The sequence below is a fragment of the Dromiciops gliroides genome, chromosome 5 (assembly GCF_019393635.1).
Source record: "Dromiciops gliroides isolate mDroGli1 chromosome 5, mDroGli1.pri, whole genome shotgun sequence".
Lineage (NCBI taxonomy): Eukaryota > Metazoa > Chordata > Mammalia > Microbiotheria > Microbiotheriidae > Dromiciops > Dromiciops gliroides.
The window spans coordinates 249,673,329-249,693,446 of record NC_057865.1 but is presented as its reverse complement, the minus strand read 5'-3'; the positions used below and the strand labels follow the sequence as shown (position 1 = coordinate 249,693,446).

The following is a 20,118-nucleotide window of genomic DNA, read 5'->3' as shown; positions in this document are numbered from 1 at the left end:
AAAGAAAGAATTGATATTTATGGAACAGACTGAAGCATGCTATTTTTCATTTCATTTTTCTTTTAATCAAGTTTTCTTCTATAAAATGAAAAATATGGGGGCAGCTAGGTGGCTCGGTGGATAAAGCACTGGCCCTGGATTCAGGAGGACCTGAGTTCAAATCTGGCCTCAGACACTTGACATTTACTAGCTGTGTGACCCTGGGCAAGTCACTTAACCCTCAGTGCCCACCAAAAAAACCAAAAAACCAAAATGACAAATATGGCAATGTTTTACATAATCATACATGTATAATCCATATCTGAATGTTTGTCACCTCAGGGAGAAGAGAGGGGAGGGAGGGAAAGAGGGATAAAAATTGGAACCCCAAACTATAAATAAAAATGTTTATTATATAAAAAAGAGTCTCCCAGAATGGATGAGTTACAATCTGCACCACTGGAGCTAATTCCTGAATTATATGAATATTTGAGTCTTGTCCCACTGATACTTTATGGTTGTAAATAATCAAACTCATTATCTCAGAGAAATCAAAATTACTATTGACCCAAAGGGAAATGGAAAGGTTTCTGGTGATTATAATATGCTACAACATATTATGGATGGTGATATGCACTGGGAAGTGTGTAAAAGACATTTTATGGCCAAAGAAAGTAAGACCTAGGGAAATTGTCATATGAATTGTGCCCAGTCACACTTGTTTGGTGCAGGGAGGATTATGATAAATTTTCTGAGATCACAAGGCCATTGTATCATTAGGCACAAACTGTATATTTCATTGTGCATCTGCTAAAAATACTCCAAATCCTTGCCTTGCCTCTTCCAAGGTGATTTCAGATGGTATAAATTGAAAGAAGTTTGATTCCTAGTCCTGGGGGTGGGGGAGCAGTTATCTCCTATGATAAAATATTTAATTAGTATAGAGTATAGGGGCAGCTAGGTGGCACAGTGGATAAAGCACCGGACCTGGATTCAGGAGGACCTGAGTTCAAATCCGGCCTCAGACACTTGACCCTTACTAGCTGTGTGACCCTGGGCAAGTCACTTAAACCTCACTGCCCTGCAAAAAAAAAAAAAAAAAAAGAATAGAGTATAAAGTCAGGGCTGCACCCAGTGTGGTTTGGTGGATAGACTGATGGACTAAGATTCAGGATCCTATCTCATCTCAGACACTCACTAACAATGTGACCCTGGGCAGATCACTTAACCTTTCTGGGCCTCAGTTTCCTCATCTGTAAAAACAACCCAAAAAGAGGGTTGGACCAAATGGAATTTAAAGTCATCTCCAGCTCTAAATCTAAGACCCTATGAACTAGAAGATTTGAAGAAAAAAACCTTCACTTGGGAGAAAGCATGATAAAGTGGAATGGATGTTGATTTAGGAATCAGAGGTCTTGAGTTTGATTCGCAATGCTTTGTGACCTTGGACAAGTCACTTTGTCTTCATCTATACGATGAAGGTGTTGGAATAGATGGCCTCTGAGCCCCCTGTCATCTCATCTGGGTGGTTAGAGTGCCAGATCTGGGGTCAGGAAGACCCTAGTTTAGATACTTCCTAGCTGTGTGTCCCTAGACTAATCACATAGCCTCTATCTGCCTCCCCTTCCTTATTTGTCTTTTTGTTGTTGTTTTTTGTTTTTTGATTTTTGCTGATTGGGGTTAAGTGATTTGTCCAGGGTCACACAGCTAGTAAGTGTTAAGTGTCTGAGGTCAGATTTGAACTCAGGTCCTCCTGACTCCAGGGCCGGTGCTCTATCCACTGTGCCACCTAGCTGCCCCTCTTCCTCATTTGTCAAATGGATAATAATAGCACCTTCCTCACATGGTGGTTGTGAGGATCAAGTGCTTAGTATGGTGCCTGTCACCTAGTAGGTGCTTAATAATTGCCTGTTCCTTTCCCCCTTCTCACTCCTCCCTAGATCTATGATCCTGTGATGGTGAGTGGATCTCTCCCTTCCCCCAGGCCCAAAGTCTCAGGCCCTTTTCTGTATTTCCTGAGAGGCTTTAAAGGGTGATATTTGTTCTCTGGGGCAGCTAGGTGGCTCAGTGGATATAGCACCAGCCCTGGATTCAGGAGGACCTGAGTTCAAATCCAGCCTCAGACACTTGACACTTACTAGCTGTGTGACCCTGGGCAAGTCACTTAACACCAATTGCCTCACCAATAAAAAAAAAATTACAAGGGTGATATTTGTTCTCTGGGGCAGCTAGGTGGCTCAGTGGGAGCTTGGAATCAAGAAGACTCATCTTCATGAGTTCAAATCTAGCCTTAGACACTTACTAGCTTTGTGATGATGGAAACATCACTTCACCCTATTTTGCCTCAGTTTTCTCATCTGTAAAATAAGCTGGAGAAGGAAATGACAAACCACTCCCAGTGTCTTTGCCAAGAAAATCCCAAATGGGGTCACAAAGAGCCAGATGTGATTGAACAAAAACAAAAATTTGTTCTCAGCTTGTTGCTGGAGGCTAAATGCCCAGCCCATTTATTTTTTTTGGCTGGGGGAGGGGGTGTTTAGCCTTCTGCTCCTTACACTCCAGGTTGTGGCCTCAGTGGCTGCTGTTGTCACCTGGGTGAATGCAGTACCCCATTCCAGGCATTCAGCCAGAGAGATGATGTCACCGCCGCATTTACTGGAATCCCAGCAGTATCACAAGTGAGTGTCAGGGACGGTTCACATTCCAGAGAACACAGTGTCTTGTTTGGTTAGGCTAATGAGGACAAGTATATTTAAAAATATGATCGCTTACGGTGTGGCATTGCACCAGAGTACAAAAAAAATAAAAGGGATTGCCAAGGATCTAAATAACTCTGAAAATTCAATATCCTTCCAATAATGTTTTTCTTAAAAGTACTGGGATTTTGAATCAATAATCTAATTTCCGCTAAGGTAAGGATTCTGAGCCTTTTTTTGGGGGGGGGGTCATGGACCCCCTTAACAGTCTGATAAAACCTATATACTCCTGCGAATGTTTTTTAAATGTATAAAATAAAATACATAGATTACAGAAGAAACTGATTCTATTGAAATATAGTTATCAAAATAGTGAAAGGAAAACAAATTCATAGATCCCAGGTTAAGAGTCGCTGCCCTACAGAGAGCCAAGGCTTTAAATAATTACAGGAGAAGATTCCAAATATCTATTTTTCCAGTATCCCACCATTTCTTGTGTATTTTAATAGGGTTGTAGAACTCCCATGTAATAATGACAATAATAGCTATCATTAATATAGTGATTCAAGGTTTGCAAAGTACTTTACAACAATGTCGGGAGGTAGGTGTTGTTATTATTGCTCTTTTACAGATGAGGAAACTGAGGCAGACAGCAGTGAGGGTCCCACAGCTGGTGAGTGTCTTAGGCTGGATTCGTACTTGGGTTGTCTTCCATATTCTAGGTCTAAGGCTCTATCCGTTATACCTCCTTACCCACCTGTAAAAAGAAAGGGACTCACAACCTCATCTCAAGTGCAGAAAAGAGGTTCCAGGGTTCAATACTTATGTGTCCTACTGTGGCAGGAAGGAAGACCTCATTGGTGAAAGGGATACTGTCAGAGAAACAAAGAGCTGAGAGCTCTTGTCTTCCATAATGCTCTTACTTGTCTTGCATCTTCCAGTAGAAGTCAGCCCCATTCTCTCTGAATTACCTCTCCAAAGCTAGGTTCCCATAGAAACCTTCAAACATTGCTTTGTTTGCATCAACCAGAGAAGTACTGGATTCATTAATTTAGTAAAAGGGAGGGGGCTGGAGGTAGGTTGGGTCAGAGAAGTTGGGGCAGAAAGGTTTTTTGTTTGTGGCTAGGTGTTTAGTTCAGGGTGGGTGATGTCATGACTTGCAGTGAATTGGATTTCAATGAGGGAGGGCTGTGCAAGGTCACCAACCTCATTATTTCCTCCAGAGCCATCTGGGTCTAGTGGCAAGATGTACATCAGGAAAACTGGAGATGGCCCCAGATGTTTGAGGCAATCTGGGTTAAGTGACTTGCCCAGGGTCACACAGCTAGTAAGTGCCTGAAGTGAGATTTGAACTCAGGTCCTTCCAACTTCAGGGTCGGTATTCTATCCACTACACTACCTAGCTGCCCCAGAGGAGACAAGTGAGACCCAATGTCTATGTCCGTCTGTATGTCTGTCTTTCTCTATATATCTATACTTGCACCCCCATCTCCATTGACTTCCTCATGTGAAAGAGCACTAGATTTGTAGTGAGAGGACCTGAGATCTAAGGTTCAGTTTAAGCTCCATTTACTAGATCTTTGACCATAGAAGTACCTTCTCAGAACTTCAGTTTCTTCATCCATAAAATGGGTGTGTCCATTCAGAATATTATTCTATGGGTGTATCTATTCTAGGATACTATCTCTTCTGCCTATTCTTTGGGATATTATAAAAATCAAGTAAGATAATGTTTATAAACCTTTTTTTTTGTTAACAGCAAAGTCCTACATAAACATCAACTGATGTTATTGTTATTATTGTTGTTGTTATCAGGAAAAGCAGCACAGTTTAGAAGATAGAAAAGTTGCCCTAGACTCCAGAAGACCTGGGTTCAAATTCTGCCTCTGATCATACCAGGTGTGACCCTGGGCAAGTCATTTAACTTTCTAGTAAAGAAAGCCCACTAAGATTATAAACTGAGCAGCACCTGTGAATAGCATGCTGAACTTGATGCTGGGAGGACCCAAGTTCAAATTCTGACTCAGAAACTTACTAGTTACATGACCCTGGGAAAATCAGCTTTTTCCCTGTTAAACCAAGGATAATTAATGGGAAATGTCAAGTTTTATGAAGGAATTGATGGGAAATTGCCATGTTGCAGCTGTTTGAGGTTTAACTGTTAATGTTTTAATGTAGCTCATAAGAACTGAATAAAAGCAGGAAATGTAAATAAATAAAACAGATCCTTAGACATGTTTATACATGGACCTAAGGCCAAGATCCATAAAGAAAAAAAAAACACCTTACTTATTTGTGTCACCCTGGACAAGTCATTTCACCCTGTTTGCTTCAGTTTCCTCATCTGTAAAATGAGCTGGAGAAGGAAATGGCAAATCACTCCAGTATCTTTGCCAAGAAAACCCCAAATGGGGTCATAAAAAGTCAGATATGACTGAAATGACTGAAGAACAACAACAGATTTCCTCTAGGAGAGTCTGCAGTGTCTTTGGCATTCATGAATAGAGCTACCATGTTAAATCTGAAATATTAAAAAAAAAAAGCTGTAATAGTGGAGATTTACTGTTTCATATGCAATACTTTTTGTCTTATTTTATTTTAAAATATTAATGATTATTGATGGTCAAATTCATATTACAAGTAAGGAAAATTTTAAAATTAAAAAAAAAATCTATGTCCCCAGTAGTTATAGTTACATATGAAGCTGGATAGATAGTCTGTTCAATTAACCCAACAACACACAAAACACTACTTATCTTAATATATTTATGTTATGTAAAAACATACCCACTGTACTCAGACTAGAGCCCCTTAGTGAGAGAGGGTGAATGTCCCAGGAGGCCTACATATGCATAAATTTTATTTGTATATATGTTGTATATATTGATGGATTAACTAGGTTTCCCTAGCTCTGGGCTCATGTGTACAGACCAAGTACAGTCTTGGAGAAGTTTCTCATCTAAAGACAGGGATAAGTTCTTTTTTTATATACTTTAGCCCTTTATCCCTACCCTGGAGCTGTGGGGAATATCACTTAAAGCATAGGTATGGTTCATATCTAACATCTCCCTAAAAAGGAATAGAAAATCATCTATGTACAGAGTAAATCAGGTATAGGACAGCTATTTCTTTCCTGCACAAAAAAGAAAAGCTTAAGACACAAGATCCATAATACATGTTGACAAAAACTTAAAAGGGATTTCACCTTCAGTCTGATTCTGCACTTTTGGAACAACTCTGTCAAAGCTCATGTCTTCTGGGAAATCAGATCAGGCCTGGCTAGTAGCACATGATCTGAGGTTGCTTGAAGAGCCAAGAGCATTGATGGTCTTTCAGTCTCCCTAGTGTGGCGTTATAGACACTCTTTCCCAATACCTTTATGAATTTATTATATGGTTGAAGGCTCTGGGGAGAAAAAAGTTGCTTCATGTGTTTCACATGAGATGGCTCACTCCTTTCTAATTCTGCACCTCTTTTGTTTTCCCAGAATTTTCTGTGAAACAGTCTCATTCAGCATGCACAGACTTCAGAATTTTTCCCATCCAATTCTGGGCAGCATGAGATTTCTGTGCCTTTCAAGGAGACCTAAATTTGCATTAAAAAAAGGTACAACCTGTTTGCAATCTTGTAAACTTGCAGTTTTATGTGGAGGCCTCTTGTTCTATTCTCTTTGTATAAGGAACCATGTTATTTGTTGTTTGTCAAATAGAAAATAACAAGAAAAATTTTAATATGAAAAAAATGAAGAAGTGAGACACGAGCTTCATATTGAAGGGTAGGTAGGAACTGGCTAGAGAGGAGGAATACAGAAACAGTCTGAATCAAGGCCAAGAAGTGGTGGTGGCTATGGTTCATGTGGTGTGGGTGAAGGACAGTGAAGAGATTGATAGAGCTGGGAGTACACTTTGGACAGAGGTAGATAATAAGGTTATATGGATAGGATGGCAGCCGTTGATAGAAAACTTAAAAGCAGGAAGGAATGTTCAGCTGGATGGGATAGACACAAAGACTGACAGAATTTTATTCTACCTCTTGGTACCATTTGAAGGTAGAGGGGAATCAGAAATCTGTTTTGCAGTTAGTAAATGAAAGGACAAAAGAATTGTAGCTTTGGGGTTTATAGATTCAGAATTTAACCTTAAACCATTAAGCTGAAACATTTACTTTGGTTAATGCTTGAGTACTTTAAATTATTCTGATATCATTCTCCTATTTGGGACACACCAATGAGGACTTGCCAAGGATCACTGTATTCGGAAACACACTTGGCAAAAATTACTTAAGCATTGAAACTTGAAAGGGAAGAAGGAAATGAAACAACTTCTAATCATTTTTATAAGTCATCTCCTTCTCCATTCTGTCTCTAGACTTCAATTATTCTGGAAGGGTGCAAAAAATTGGGGTCTTAAAGTTGAACAGCTTCCGGAAAGAGGCTCAATCTGAAATGGAATCCAGTACAGCTGAGCATTTGAAGTCCTCATTGTCACCAGATACAATGTGACCTGGACTTGTCAATTCATATAAATCATACATCATTTCACAAACAATTTTTTTAATATGTCCTTTTTACTCTTTCCCCCTGGCCAGCCCTGACTAGTTAATCAGGTCATCCAGAAATAACAATGAAAAGAAGATGGCAAGAGAGAGAATTTGAAAGAGAAAATGGCTTCTTTGATGTTCCTTATACAAGATATTCCCTCTCCTTACTCCTGGCATTTTCACTGACCTCCCTCATCCCTGGAATACTCTCTCTCCTCATCTCTGCTTCCTGGCCCCCTTGTTCCTTCAAGTTCCAGCTAAAAGCCCACCCTCTATGGGAAGCCTTTCCTGATCCCCTTTAATTCTAGAGCCTTCCTCCTGTTGGTTATCTCCAATTTATCTTATGTATATCTTGTTTGTATTTGGTTGTTTGCCTGTTGTTTTTCCCTTTAGACTGTGAGCTCCTTGAGAGCAGAGACTATCTTTTGCTGTTCTTTATATTCTAGCACTCAGCAGGGGGCCTTACATGTAGTAGGCACTTAATAAATGTTTACTGTCTGACTGAAGACAGAATAGTTCAGTGCCATTAATAAGACCTTTGATCTTTTTCATGTGAATATCCCCTTTATCAGTGTGGATCACAACATATCCAAGCTTTCTCATCCTGGGTAATTCTTGCCTGTGTTCTTCCATATGCTACCCATAGAAGATCCACCCCAACATAAGGAAGACCTTCCTTTAACTCTATTTTACATTTCATGGGCTCCAGTTAAGCCCTTGGACAATCCATTTACTATCCTTCACCCTGCCACATAATGGACTCAGCTTTTTCCTATCATTTGTCTCCACAGTAACACCATTTAAACCACTTCTTGGGCACAGGTCATCACTGAAAATATCGTGCAGCTCAGATGATTTCAGAAAAATCTGGAAAGACTTAACATGAACTGATGCAAAGTGAAATGAGCAGAACCAGTGACAGCAATATTGTACTATGAAGAATTGTGAATGACTTAGCTATTTTCTGCAATACAATGATCCAAGACAGTCCCAAAGGACTCATGATGAAGCATCCTATTCATCTCCAGAGAAAGAGCTAATATTGTCTGAATACAGACTGAAGCATACTAATTTTTTCTTTCCTTCCTTCCTTCCATCCTTCCTTCCTTTCAGTCTTCTTGTACAAAATGACTAATATGGAAATGTTTTACATTATTGCATTTGTATAAACAATATTGAATATACTGTCTATAAGGAAAGTGGGAGGGAAAGGAAGGAGGGAGGGATGGAATTTGGAACTCAAAACTTTTTTAAAAGTTTTAAAATTGTTTTAATATGTAATTGGGGAAAATAAATTGTTGTATATAAAAAATAAAGTATGGTACTTGAAAGGAAAAAAAAAGAAAATATTCTGTAGCTCAGTTGTGTCTGAAATAAGTCTTTCAATTGTCCTTTGAGACCTGGAGTCTTTAGAGATTGCAATGTTACAACCACCCAGCATTACTAGGAAAATATATGCTAAAAACTGGGGTCTTTGCACTAGAGAGTCACCTACCATCATTAAAAGCCCTAAACAATTCCCCAGATGCAATCCATCCTGCTTTCTTCCTCTTTTTCAATTCTGGGCCCAACTCATTGTCCATTGACAGTACTTTTCTCATATACATGTATTGATGAACTAACTCAAATGACTGACCATTCAACTGCATGTCACAGAAAGGACAATAGCTATTTTTTAAAACCTATTTGGTATTTTTAAATCTATATCAGTAGACTGAGTTCTTATGAATAATCACATTGAGAAGGCACTGTAATGATCTAGGTCTTGATGCAACTACCACTTAGTCATGTCCAAACAAGAGTATCCACAGGATCTCACCATCTATTTAATAGGATAGAGATTGGACTCACAGGGAACTCCCAGATGTGGAAACTTTACCATTGCAGGTTTGGTACATTCTCTTCAACATAATATTTAGAGTTATCTAGAGTACTGGGAGGTTGAAACTTATTGATCAATAGCATGCCAAAATAATCTTCTTGTTCTTGTTCTTCTTGTTCTTGTTCTTGTTCTTGTTCTTCTCCTTCTCCTCCTCCTCCATCTTCTCCTTTTCCTTCTCCCCCACCCTCCTCCTCCTCTTTCTTCTTCTTCTTCTTCACCACTACCACTACCACCACCACAATCGTCTTTAATATGGCAGCTTTCCAATGACATTTTCTGCAAGGAGGGTTGTTCTTTTTACTACTATGTTAAATTTGGGCAGGTAGGTGGCACAGTGGATAGAGCGCCAGGCCTGAAAGTCAGGAAGACTCATATTTCTGAGTTTGAATCCAGCCTTAGATATTTACTAGCTGTGTGACCCCAAGCAAGCCATTTAAACCTGTTTGCCTCAGTTTCCTCATCTGTCAAATGAGCAGGAGAAGGAATGGCAAACTACTTCAGTATCTCTGCCAAGAAAATCCCAAATGGGGTCATGAAGAGTTGGACATGACTGAAAATGACTGAACAACAAGCAATGATAAATTTAGCATTCACTTAAAAATGGAAGTTTACATTTAATATACAATCTTCTCTTCTGTTCTTTATATATTGAAATATTTATGTTTGTTGACAATTACTAGCTATGTAACCTTAGGCAAGTTACTTAACCTCTCTCAGAGTCAGTTTCCTTAAGTTAAAACAAGTCAACAAGTATTTTTAAAGCAACTACTATGTGCTAACCACTAGCCTGAGCATGAGGACATTAAAAAGGCGGGGGGAACCAGTCCTTACTCTGAAGGAACCCACAGTTTAGTGGGGGAGACATGTAAACAATTATGAGCAAACAAGATATGTACATGATATGTTGGGTATATAGTGTCAGGGCACCAAGGAGGACTGAAAAATGGGGATAATCATGGAGGAGACAACTTGCAAACAACTAGGTTCAAACAAGATATATTGCTCAATGTAGAAAGCAGATAAATTGGAGATAAACTCAGAGGGAAGGCACTAAGATTAAGGAGGTCTGTAAAAATGGGGATAAAAATACTTCCTGCCTCACAGGCTTGTTGTGAGTATCAAATGAGATAAAATGTGTAAAGTACTTTGCCAAGATGAATGTGCTCTATAGATGCTCTATCATCATCATCATTCTTATGTTAAGTTCATAATGAAACAGAAAAAAATGTAAAGTACTCTAGGAAGTCCCAGATAAATATTCTGTTCAGCATTTATTAATGCCTAGTCATATAGCATTTGGCTACTTTATAATTAATAATAACACAATAGTCCGTGTTTATATAATACTTTAAGATTTGCAAAATGTTTTTGACACAACAACCCTGTGAGATAAGTAGTAAAAGTGTTGTTATTCCCATTTTAGAGGTGAGAAAACTGAAAGATAAGGGATTTCTCCCACTCATATAGTTAGTAGGTGTTGGAGCCATACCTTGGACTCAGGTCTGACTGATTCTTCTTGCCATTACAATAAAATGCCTTCCCCATTGTCAAAGCAGGATATTTGGAATTTAGTAAAGTGTCCACTGGTGGGCAAAAGCACAATGGACAGAGCACTGGGCTTAGAATCAGGAAGACACTTACTCAGACACCTCATCTCAGACACTTACTAGCTGCATGACCCTGGGCAAGTCACTTCACCCTATTTGTCTCAGTTTCCTCATCTATAAAATGAGCTGGTAATGACAAACCACTCCAATATCTTTGCTAAGAAAACCCCCAAATGGGGTCAGCAAGAGTTGGACACAACTGAAATGACTCAACAACCACAAAATAACCACTTACATGCTAATATTTGGGGGAAAAAACCCCCAATAAATGTGTAGATATTTCCTAGCCAAGCTTATTATGGGGGAAGGTTTTCTTTCAACTACAAAATCTCATTGATATAAAACTAAAGATTTTTCAAGCATCTGCAGATGTGAATGGGTAGTACATTTTTAGGTCTTGCTATCTACATATTATCTGTAGGAAATATTCAGTGGGAGGATGGTGGGTGTATCCACAGTCTTTATTTTACACACCATTTATTCCTTAACGGCAAGATGATGACATGTGAACAGCCAAGGAGAAATCGTGTCCTGAATTGTTGCTTTAAGAAAAATTACTTACAGAGTTCCATGTTTGCCTCTGGGAGAGATTCTTAGTCAATTGCCTGTGGGAAATCCATCAAGATACTGACATGTTGGTCTTTCTAGTAGATACTATACTCCCCAGTCTCAGATCTGAGGTAAGAACTCTATAATTTACTTCTCACTGCCTTGAGAACTGGTGATAGCATAGCTGCAGAGTGAAACAATCAGGTGATGTCACCCGTGGTGGCAGCCATCAGGGAAACCAGGTACTGTGGGTGGGGCTGCCTCTGTGGGTCTTAGTTAGAAGTACAGAAACCCTTCCAATGAACTTGTTCTTTGACACTGCTCTTGACTTATTCCTCTTGTCCAGGACTCTGATTTTTGTCTCCAGTTCTGGATCTTGTTACTCCACTTCCCAAACCACTGCACAGAAGTAATCTTTTGCTTTTCTTTGTTCCTTCAGACTTCTATTTTTTGTTATTGTCTTTTTTGCTTTGCTACAGGGCAATTCCTCATTCCTTTCCCTTCCTCCCCTCATGAATCAGCCTTAGTTGCTTGGTGCCTGACCTCTGATACCTCTTAGAGACATCTTAGTCTGTGTCTCTCTATTGCTGACTTTATACCATGTGGGCATCCTAATTGACAGGACAAAAGGATCAATAGCTGTTAGGGAAACTTCAAGATGTTAAGAGTCTCTAATGGTTTGGACAGAGATTTTTTTTATGGAGATATCACTAGGAGGTCTCAGGGCAAGTTGCTCTGAAGAACATTTGTAATAACTTGTTGATAGTCGTGGAAACTTGAAGCAGTGGCCAATCCCCAAGGTTTTGTCCAGAACAGAGGTGAGTCCCTTGCAGTTATTCATTCATTCATTCATTCAGTATTTATTAAGGATCTCCTATGTGTGAAGTATTACACTAAGCACTGGGGGCTGGGGGAATGACAGCTATGACATAGACTCTGGAAGACCCTGGTCTCATGTTAGGGCAAGGGGCAGGTAAAGAGAACAGGTACATATAACAGCACATGTAAACACTCCTTATAGCAAATTGTGGTATAAGGAATAAGGATATAAGTTCAAAGAAGTGGTCCATGTATACAGTGCTATAAGAAATTTGGGAAAGGGAAAATTTATTGTTAGAAAGCATTCTTGGGGCAGCTAGGTGGCACAGTGGATAGAGCACTGGCCCTGGATTCAGAAGGACCTGAGTTCAAATTTGACCTCAGACACTTAACACTTACTAGCTGTGTGACCCTGGGCAAGTCACTTAACCCCCATTGCCCCACAAGAAAGAAAGAAAGAAAGAAAGAAAGAAAGAAAGAAAGAAAGAAAGAAAGAAAGAAAGAAAGAAAGAAAGAAAGAAAGAAAGAAAGAAAGAGAGAAAGAAAGAAAGAAAGAGAAGGAGGGAGGGAGGGAGGGAGGAAGGAAGGGAGGAAGGAAGGAAGGAAGAAAGAAAGAAGGAAAGGAAGAAAGGAAGGAAGGAAGAAAGGATTCTTGGGGTCAGCTAGGTGGTACAGTGGATAAAGCACCAACCCTGGATTCAGGAGGACCTGAGTTCAAATCTGGCCTCAGACATTTGACACTTACTAACTGTGTGACCCTGGGTGCAAGTCACTTAACCCTCATTGCACAGCAAAAAAAAAAAAAAAAAAAGCATTCTTTATTGTATCAATCAGTCAGTATTTATTAAGTGCCTACTATGTGCCAGGCACTGTGCTAAGCCCTGGGATACTATGCTAAGCTCCTATCAAACTGGAGAATCATAATTTAAATTCTAATGTTGACAGCAGCTTGATTTTGCTCTATCTTTGACCTTAGAACACTAAAGATTCAGGGTTCCTGGTCCTTTTTGTGCTATGTGTTATGGGAAAAATATAAAAGGTTAGTTCAGGAAAGGGAGAAATATATAATGAAGCTGCAAAGACAGGCTGGGGCCACATTGTAAAGGCTTTAAAAACTAAACAGAATTAATTGCTCATAGATAGGCCAAGCCAACATAATAAAAATGACAACCCTACCTAAATTAATCTATTTATTTAGTGCCATAACAACCAAACTATCAAAAAATATTTTATAGATCTAGAAAAAATAATACAATTCATCTGGAAGAACAAAAGCCCATAGGTATCAAGGAAATCAATAAAAAATACGAAAGAAGGTGGTTTAGCTATACCCAATCTCAAACTATATTATAAAGCAGTAATTATAAAAACTATCTGGTACTGGCTAAGAAATAGAATGGTGGATCTGTGGAATAGAATAAGTACAAATAGCACTACAATAAATGGCTACATCTTGTTTATGATAAACCCAAAGATCCAAGCTTTTGGAATAAAAATTCACTATTTGAGAAAAACTGTTGGGAAAACTGGAAAACAGTATGGTAGAAACTACATATAGACCAACATTTTACATCATACACCAAGATAAAGTCAAAATGGGTTCATGATTTATACATAAAGGGGGATACCATAAACAAATTAAGAGGGCATGGAATAGTTTATCTCTCAGATTTATGGACAGTGGAAGAATTTACAACCAAGGAAGGTATAGAGAGCATTACAAAATAAATGTAAAGTAGATAATTATGATTATATAAAATCAAAAAGCTTTTGCAGAAACAAAACCAATGCAACCAAGATAAGAAGGAGAGCAGAAAACTGGAAAAGGATTAACAAGTATCACTGATAAAGGTCTCATTTCTCAAATATATAGAGAACTGAGTCAAATTTATAAGAATACACATCATTCCCCAGTTGATAAATGGTCAAAGGATATGAACAAGCAGTTTTTAGACAAAGAAGTCAAAGCCGTCTATAGTCATATGAAAAAATACTCTAAATCCCTATTGATCAGAGAAATGCAAATTAAAACAACTCTGAGGTACCACCTCATATCTATCAGAGTGGCTAATATGACAAAAAAGGAAAATGTTGGATTTTGGAGGGGATGTGGCAAAACTGGGATGCTAATCCACTGCTGGTGAAGTTGTGAATAGATCCAACCATTCTGGAAGGCAATTTGGAACTATGCCCAAAGGGCTATAAAACTGTGCATCCCCTTGGATCCAGCAATACTACTGCTAGGTTTATATCCCAAAGACATCCCCCAAAAGAGTAGAAAGACCTATTTGTACGGAAATATTTATAGCAGCTCTTTTTGTGGTGGCTAAGAATTGGAAATCAAAGGAATGTCCATTAATTGAGGAATGAATAAACAGGCTGTGGTATAGGATTGTAATGGAATATTATTGTGTTATAAGAAATGTCCTGGAAAGACATATGAGCTGATGTATAGTGAAGTGAACAGAACCAGGAGAACATTGTACACAGTAACAGCAATATTGTTTGATGAAGAACTGTGCATGACAACTATCCTCAGCAGTACAAAGATCCAAGACATTCCCAAAGGACTAATGATGAAGCAGACTATCTGCCTCCAGAGAAAGAACTGAAATTGACTGGACACAGACTGAAGCATACTATTTTTCACTTGATGTCTTCCATTTTTTTCTTTTATTCATCTTCTTATACAAAATGACTAATATGGAAATGTTTTACATAATTATACATGTATAACCTACATCTGATTGTTTACCACCTCAGGGAGGGTAAAGAGGAGGGAGGGAAGGAGGGAAAGAAAGAATTTGAAACCCCCAAATTTAAACAAAAATATCAATAAAAAAACTAAACAGAGAGATTTGTAGTTGATCTTACAAGCAACAGGGAGGCATTGGAGTTTATTAAGTAGGGGAGTGACAGGATTAGATCTTTGCTTAAGGAAAATAACTTTGACAGCTGTGTGGAGTGAGGAGTAAGGAGACCAATTAAGAGGCAGTTGTCATAATCTAGGAAAGATGATAAAAGACTTGAGCTAAAGTATTGGCTGTGGGAGCAGAGAGAAGGGGTCAGATGCAGGAAATGGTAGGGAGGTAAAAATGGCAAGATTTAGCAACTAATTGGATATATAGGGGGAGTCAAAGATGGCACCAAGTTTATAAAACTGAGAGGCTGGAAGAATAGTGGGGCCTTCAACAGAAGGTTTGGAAAGAGAGATAATGAGTTTTGTTTTGTATGTATTGAATTTGAGGTATCTCGTTCAGTTTTGAAACATCGCAGTCAGTGATTTTGGAACTGAAGTTCAGGGGAGAGATTATAGTCAGGTATGTAGATCTATGAATCATCTCTATAAACATGATTATTAAATTGATGAAGTCACCAAGAAAGAGGAAAGAATAGGGGCTAGAACAACATTAGGGAGAAGAATATGGATGATAAGCCAGCAAAAAGAGGTTGAGGAATGGCAAAGAACCAGGAGGTATTAGTATCAAGAAAATTCAGATAAGGGAGAGAATTCAAGGGGTTTGGTCAATAGTGTCCAATATAGAAGAATGGTGAAGAAGGAGGAGGAAAAGATCATTAAATATGGCAATTAAGAGTCATTGATAATTTTGGAGAGAGTAGTTTCAGCTTAGTGGCAAGATAAAAAACTCAATTGCAGAGAGTTGAGGGGTGGAAATGGAGGAGTATACACAGTTTTGGGTTGTGTTTTTTGGGGGTTTGGCTGAGGGCAGCTAGGTGGTGCAGTGGATAGAGCACTGGCCCTGGAGTCAGGAGTACCTGAATTCAGATCTGGCCTCAGACACTTAACACTTACTAGCTGTGTGACCCTGGGCAAGTCACTTAACCCCAATTGCCTCATTAAAAAAAAAAGAGTTTGGCTGAGAAAGAAAGGAGAGCAGTAGGGTGATAGCTTGAAGAATGATAAGATATGGTGAAATTTGGTTAAAGATTAAGATTTGGGCATGTTTAAAGGAAGTAGAGAAGGATCCAGTAGACAGGTAGAACCAAGAGGCAAGTGATGATTGAGGGGGCACTCTGCTGGAGAAGACTGGAGGGGGTGTGGTCAAGGGCCATGTAAAGAGATTGTCCTTGTTAAAAAAAAAAGTTACCTTGCTATCAGAGACTGGGAAACAGGAGGAGAGAGTATAGGATAATGTCAAGGGGTTTTGAGATAAGATAAAGGGAAGGAAGAGGGTGTTCCAGTCAAGTGACTTTTTTTTTTCTAAATGTCCACCAGCCATCCCTTTAATGCTCCGTTTTCATATTTCCCTAGGACAAAGTCAAGCTTACTGGCCTACAGTTTCTAGATTCTGTTTCTCTCCTATTTTTTGAAAATCAGGAAATTTATGTTTTGCATGACTACACATGTATAAACTCTATCAAATTGTTTTCCTTCTATTGAGGGTAGAGAAAAGGGAGGGAGGGAGGGAGGGAAAGAATTTGGAACTCAAAATTAAAAAGAAGAAAATAATTTTCAAATTATTTTCACATATAATTGATAAAGAAATAAAATATTAAATAAAATATAATAAATATTATAGGAAATAATATAATAAAATACAATACAATATAATATGAAAATAAGGAAATTTGCCCTTCTTATCAGTCTTATAATATTTCTACCATCTCTTATGATCTTTTGAATATCATTGATAGTGACCCAGTGCCTGTTCTTTCAGTATCTGAGGATGTAGTTCATGTGGGTCAGGTGACTTGAATGTATCAAGGGCAGCCAGGTGCTTGCTTACTATCTCCTTATTTATCTTAGGTATCAATTCCCTGTTAATCCTTTTTAGTCTTTCATTCCCAGTACAAAAGCCATTCTCTTTGGCAGAGAAAACAGAAACAAAGTAAAATGTTACTACTCAGTCTTCTCTGTGTTGACAGTTGTCATGGTCCCATCCACCCCAAGCAAAAGTGCTATCCCTTCTTTGATCACCATTTGTATCCCAATATGCCTCTTATAAAAACCCTTTTTGTTTTCTGTAGCATCCTTTGCTGTCCTCTGCTCATTCTGAGCTTTAGCATTCCTTGCACTGTTTTTATAGGACTCTCCACACCCTTCCATTCATTCCTATGATGTAACCTTGCTTCCATAGTTGGTCTAAATAAATCCAAGTTTCTTAGTGAGTTCTCTGTAAATCCCCATCAATCTCTTTAGACAAAGCCCATTTTCCCTTTACATTAGAATTATATCCCTTTATGCCTTCAAAACTTAATTTCTGAGCATCTCCCTTCCCTTCTGGGTTGACTTCCCTTGTAGAACTTTAGTCCATGGACTCCTACCTAGATATCTTGACTCTGAAACTTTTGAAATCTGCTTTCCCCAAATCTAGGATTCTTATACCACTTTGACTAGATTTCTTCTCCTTTTCTGTTACAAACCCTAGGTGGGAATGCTTGCTTCCCCACAGGTTTGCAATCATTCCCATCCCAGCAAATTGGATTCAGGAGAGCATTTGCCCTTGTTGGTTCTTCTGCTTTTTGAAGGGCAAGATAAGTCAAGAATTGTCTGCTCTGTTTTTGACAGATACAGAGCTCCATAAGATGTCTTCATGGTCCTCCATCATTTCTGCGTCTCATGAGTGTAATGACATATAACAATGATGTATAGTGGTATAGTGAAGTATAGAGAGTATAGTGCCTCATAAGTATGGACCCTAGGGGCTCTCAAGTGGGCTTTCCAACACAGCAGGGTCCTGTGAAATTTCATCTTTTTCCAATGATTAATAAGAACCCCCAAGCCATTGAGGCTATTAGATAAGTAAAGTAGATTAATAATATAGAGTTTTCTTCTGTTTTTTCATGCTCTGTTCTCCTTCCTCAAGTTATCGCATCTATAGTTATCCAATTACACATTATTCTCCTCCTTCAGTAGAATACAAGTTCCTTGAGGGCAGGCACTCATTTTAATTTTGCCTTTGAATCTCCAGTATCTAATACAGCACTGCTGTATATAGTAGGTATCTAATAAATGCTTGTTGGGTTGGATGTGATTGGATTTATCCTAATCTTTAATAGGAAAAATCTACCAAATTAATATATGAATTAAATGTATTTAAAAATAGATTTTTTTAAAGCCTCCACTTATCAGATGGTGGGATGTCCTGTACAATATTAAAGTAGATGAGTCTTTAAGCATCATTACTATTTATCCCATCAGTCAATGGAGGAATACTGGAGTTTCAAGAGGATTTGGTGGACAGTAAGGGTTGTCACTATGAATTTAATACTCATAGTCATAAAACACTTTGCCTCCAGGAGTAGAGTGTGGTCTGAACAGCTTATATCGGTGCATAACAAATTCTGCCAATCATATCACCTTCACAGAGGAGATGCTGTGAAATCTTCTTTCCCTTTAGGTTAGGGAAAATATACATATAGTAGGCAGTAAGACTAGGAAATAATCCTTAAAGTTTTTAATATCCAGAAGTGAAATTAAAGTGGCAAACTCTGTCCCTTTCCCATATGTTTTAATGCCTTAGCTCTCCTAGAGAGACAATAGTATGATAGGAGGTTATGGTTACATAGAGAAAAATGTCAGTTACTGATTAAGGAAGTAAAATACTTGTGGGTCATGGTGAGCCCAAGATGTGATCATCTATACATGTGGGTGAGATGGATCCAGTAAGAAATAGGTCATGAGATTGAAGGATGCTGAGGCAATGTGAGATTAGAGAGGTTAAGGAAGTATCAACATGGTTGATAGAATACTCCAACATAAAGACAGGCATTGGGGAGGAGGGGAAAGGAAGACTCATAGCTATTTATGTACAGGTTGCCTCCCTCCAGTTATACCATAAGCAAAGTTATACCTTTAAGTTATACTGATTATACCTTTAAGACTTTAAAAAAAAAGTTTCACTTTCGTTTTTGTATTAATCAGCATCTAGCACCTAGCACAATGGCTGGCATGGAGTGGGTTCTTAATAAATGCTTGTTAATTGACTGATTTAGTGATTGATTCCCTTTATCTCCTCATTCAATTACAAGAAGTTCCTTTATGCCCCAACAGAGAATTTTTTAAAAATTATTGTCTCAGGGCAGCTAGGTGGTGCAGTGGATAAAGCACTGGCCCTGGATTCAGAAGGACCTGAGTTCAAATCTGGCCTCAGACACTTGACACTTACTAGCTGTGTGACCATGGGCAAGTCACTTAACCCTCATTGCCCCACAAAAAAGCAAAAACAAACAAACAAACAAAAATATTAAAAAGTGATAAAAAAATATTGTCTCTCTAGGAAAGCTAAGGTATTAAAATATATGGGAAGGGAACAGAGCTTGAAAGAGTTTACAAGCTTAATTTCACCTCTGGATATTGAAAGCTTTAAGAATTACTTGGGGGGGCGGGGCAGGTAGGTGCCGCAGTGGATAAAGTGTCGTCCCTGGATTCAGGAGGACCTGAGTTCAAATCCGGCCTCAGACACTTAACACTTACTAGCTGTGTGACCTTGGGCAAGTCACTTCTTACTGCCTACTGTATAGCCAGAAGTCATATGGCTATGCTGACTGGGTACACTAGTGTGGATTTGTGTTATTTGACTTCATGTTACCTTCAAGTGGACCTTCACAATAAAAAGACAGTCTTTTCATTCTTCCCTGATTCCCTCACTGTCTTCAGAAGTTATTCCAAACCTCCTATTTTCTCTTCAGCCTTCACACACCCTCTTCCCCCCTCTCTCTCAGCTGAAGACTGATTTCTTCTAACTTTACTGAGAAAATTGAAGCCATTCATGATGAGTTCCCTCTTCTCCCCTTTTCTTCTCAAAACTACATGGTACAGTATGGTAACTCTGCCTTTCTGCCTCATTCATTATACATTAGTGAAGTAAATTACTGCCTACATGGCAGGATATAAGTGACTGTAGGAAGGACTTCTTCCCCAAATAATTTTCTAACCCTCTTGCTATGCTGCATAAAATTTCACCTGGGACCCATGGTCCAGAATCAAATCTCTTGGTTCCTATCTTAGGGGTTTCTCAGTAATCACTTTTTGCAACCTATCTACCCCACTTTATATTGTTTCTATAATTTATTCTTTTTTTTT

The 20,118-nt window shown here is 38.7% G+C and overlaps 1 long non-coding RNA gene across 1 annotated transcript in view; it reads left to right on the top strand.

Moving 5' to 3' along the window:
* LOC122730080 overlaps nucleotides 1–7,499 on the top strand; it is a 28,452-nt gene extending 20,953 nt beyond the window's left edge. Inside the window, exons 2-3 of the long non-coding RNA XR_006353378.1 lie at nucleotides 6,163–6,281; nucleotides 7,263–7,499. This is a non-coding gene — a long non-coding RNA (uncharacterized LOC122730080). The remainder of the gene's footprint in view (nucleotides 1–6,162; nucleotides 6,282–7,262) is intronic.
* Nucleotides 7,500–20,118: the final 12,619 nt, after the last annotated feature.